Source organism: Hydra vulgaris, chromosome 07 (genome assembly GCF_038396675.1).
Source record: "Hydra vulgaris chromosome 07, alternate assembly HydraT2T_AEP".
Taxonomy (NCBI): domain Eukaryota; kingdom Metazoa; phylum Cnidaria; class Hydrozoa; order Anthoathecata; family Hydridae; genus Hydra; species Hydra vulgaris.
In genome coordinates, this window is record NC_088926.1 from 32,333,780 (window position 1) to 32,338,007 (window position 4,228).

Below are 4,228 nucleotides of genomic sequence, written 5' to 3' on the forward strand. Positions count from 1 at the left end.
CCTCGATGTCTAGAAATATCTAATAATAAATTTTTTCATAGCCAAATTTTTGATTGATTGTTTTGACAAAAATAGTTTGAAGGCCCAATGTCTAGAAAAACGTATAATTTTTTAGGACGCATAATATATGCTCTAATAACAAAAGATAAAAAAAGAATCTACTTTGCTTTTAAACTACTAAATACAAAGAAGATATTAAAAAGATCTTGAATGTTTACTAATCAAGGTGTTTTTAATATCTTGATTACCGAAATGATATTTTGGTAATCAAGATATTAAAATTTTCTGATTATTCTAAATTTTATCAACTAGTATCTAAACCAATCTAAACTAAGGTGTGATATATGCTAGATTTAACTTATTTATATCTATATTATCTTATTGTATATATATTTTTATATTATAATAAAAAACGTTCTGACAATGCTATTAATTTTATCAATAACAACATACAATATAAGTAAATTAAGGGCATGTTTTTATTGGTTTTATTATATCATCACATGTTATTTTACTTAGGCTCTAATGCACTTATTCTAAAAAAAAGATAGTTAAAACGGATAAAAAGACAACACTTAGAGTCTAGTGAGGCGAAGAGCAACTTAAGAGGTCTACAGTGTCAGCTAATAACTGACCAGTCTGAAACCCAACTTTATATAGGGGAGACCGAGGCTTGTTGGCCACAGGGGCAAGTTGACGAATTGCGTTTATCTTCAGAGCCTTCCATCAGAAATTGATAAAAATGACAGAGAACCTTCCTTATTGACCATTTCATCATTCACTATAGTATTGCCAGGATTCGCGCATGTGCATGGGAGATATTAAAATTTATGTGTTTTTTGGACAAAAACGTAACTTTTGGAACATCGCTTCCTTTTTACTTTAAAAGAAAATGGTTGATTGTACAAAAAAAAAATTATTATAAAAGTTCCAGTCATAGTTGGTTTACTATATCCAGTCAGACTTTTTTTCAAAGTTGCCCATTTTCGAGATATATAGACTATTTATTGAAAAAAAGGCTTTCGGGCTAAGTTGACAAAATTTTCAATTGGTAAGTTGGGTCATAGCACTTACTATAGAAAAAAATACATATTTTTATAAAACTAATTTTTTATTTTTAATTTTTAACAATATTAAAAAAACTTATTCTTACAAAAAAATTAAAAAAAGATTTTTTTCAGTTTTTTTTTCACAGATAAAAAGCGGGATACTGTTTTGGCTGTTATACGTACTAATATTTGGTACCAGCTAAAACAAATACCAAATTTTTGGCTTAAATTTGTTGCTAAAATTATTAGTAAAAATTTTTTTAATAATTTTGCACTTAATAATACATTATTAATCATTTTTATATTTTTGCGCCAACTTACCCCGTGGTGGGGTAAGTTAACGCAATTTTTTTTTTTTTTTTTTTGAGGATCCTGGAAGGTACCAAGAATTTCTTTTTGTAAATGAATGCAAATTTTATCAGTTACCCAAATTCATACTCTTTGAGACTAAACTTCAATATTTTCAAAAAAATGTGCTGTTTGGGCTACAGAGCTCATAGAGTAAAAACCGAGCCAATTAGCCCTGGCCTCCCCTATATATAATAATATAATGTATAAAATACTTTGATCCTTATATCCCTTATAACCTTTATCAGGCGCAAATGCAGGATTTTTTGTGGGTGTTGCGTGTTTTTTTTTTCGAGTTACCAAAACATAGTCAGCGATATTTTTTTGTAAACCCCTTCCCTGGGCCAGCGAAGGAGGAAGGGAGGGGGGGGGGAAGGTTGCTAAAATATATCGCCGACTATATTTTGGCTACTCGTCATCAAAGCGGCATCAGTACTTTATTATTACTTACTTGGCATTGTTCTCAATTACCCATATAAAACAAAATTAATAAAATGGTTGTCGTGGCTTTAGACATTTTTTACTTGTCTAACTTATTTAACGAAGTGCACCAACGAAAAGGTAAGCCATATGACTTTGCACTCCATCTGTAAACTGTCAGGTGTTCTAAGGTTAGCCCTCTAATTTTGGATTCTTTTCTTTTTTCGATAGGCAGTTAATGTAAAGTAATAATATTTTTACCTTAGGTTAGCCCTCCATTTCAGGATTGTTTCCTTTTCTTAATAGGCAGTTATGCCAAATTTTTTGTATTAGCTTTTTTTTAAACTTTATTTTAGTTTTTCTAATTTTCACTAAATATAAGATAAACTTAAATATTAAGTAAAATAAAATACACGAATATAGTTAATAAACAAAAAAGAAACTAATAAATTAATATTAGTTAAATTCCAACTCTAGGCGTCGATCCCCTAAAACAGAAAAAATATTTAAAACTCTTTCTACATCAGGAATTATTTCTTAATGAATAGCAGGGTTATTAACAAGGCCAAAAGTAGCAAAGCCAAGGCCAAATCCACACGTTACAAGGACAAGAACAAGGCTAAGAGTTATAAGGCCAAGGATAAGGCCAAAGCCAAGACTTCTAAGGTCAAGGTTAAGATTAGGAGTTTCAACGCCAAGGCCAGCACAAACATTTTCAAGACCAAAGACTTCAATTTTTGCCTTACGTTAAGGCCAAAAATTAACGAAACTTGAAGTAGAAAATGCTGTGACAATAAAACCACATTTTATGAAAATAGACCAAGGTTATGCGCAAATTTCAACAAAATCAATAAGAAAAGGCCGAGGCCAAAATCTTCATAGCCAAGACCACGGACTAACAATTCTGATGAATTGACATCAAAGCTAAAGAATCAACCTTGACTCTGTCATGTAGCTCTGCATTTAAGTTTTCAGTTTGTGTATAACAGAAATGTTCCTCTCGCATTCACATGTAGTAATTGGAATTGTTCCCATTATAAAAAAACCTTCCCTAATGTTTGGGAAACCCCTCATTTCAATAGACTTTAAAGTCTCTGTAATAGTGGGTGGTATCACAGATTGATTGTTCCAAAATGTATCCCACAAATCTAACTCAGCATAAACTGATGTAGGATAATGCATATCGGATATATAAAAATGCAAAAATTCCATAAAATCTAACTTCCAAAAAGATTTATTTTTAATTTTTTTGCAACAGTTGCAGGAATACAAGATAAACCTTTGTAAACAACCATATTAAAATCATCAAATCTATCTTATAAATAATTAACTAAATAATCTGGAAGATGAAATGTGATGGAATATCTGAAATAATCTGAAACTGTGTCAGAGGGATAATTATCTCTATAAATTTGTTTGCCACAGAGTGATATATAATAGTGATGGGATAGAAATAGTCCATTATTTGTTTTGTTAAAACTAAACATACAATAAAAGAAAAATTTGTCATAAAATTTAAAAAACATGAAGCTTTTGAAGAATTACCAATATTACAACTCTTACCTTCATTGTATGCAATGAAGGTAAGAGTTGTAATATTGGTATTGGCAATGATTTCTTTCATTGAATGAAAAACAGATATCTAGTTATCAAAAAAAACATCCAAACCTTTAAGTTTCCGAACCCATCTAGTTCAACATGTATCAATTAATTTTGTTTGACCAGGAAAAATGAGTTTATTGAGACAGCTGACACGTTTAGGTGATAAGTTAAAAAAACATGATAAATCTTTGATTTAATGAAGAACATTTCGAACACTCTGAGCATTGCATGATTTTTTAATTTACCATACATTACCCCAGCACCATCATATCCTTGACCTCTACATTTTGGATATCAAGACCAGGATCATCACTTGCAGAAATTATGTTTTGCGCAAGACTAAGACCAGTTGTACCAAATTTACATTCAGTAAACCGTAGAAAGTCTTCCCAAGTAACATTATCACAGTCAATGTATCTTTTATCTAGAGATAGCTGTTCAACAATAAAACAATCAGAGGCTACATCTCAGAAAATAGAAAAATAACTTGACTTTTTAACTTTCTTAATTAGGACTTCTTCGATTGTTTTTCCACAGCATTCAATAAGTTCGTTTTGTGCAGTTTTAGATCCAGTGCGTTTCATAATTATAGCCGCATCCCCCATTTCTCTTAGTCCATGTTTTCCACAACGAATAAACAAATAGTATTAATGCTACTTCTTATGGATAAGTAAGAGTAGAAAAAGTACATGTGCTATAATCATTTTTGTTTTACTTACAGCCAGCTATGGCCTAAAATCGATTTTACGTGCGTTTCATAATTATAACCGCAGTACGACCTATAACCATGAAGAAGGAAAACTAAGGCG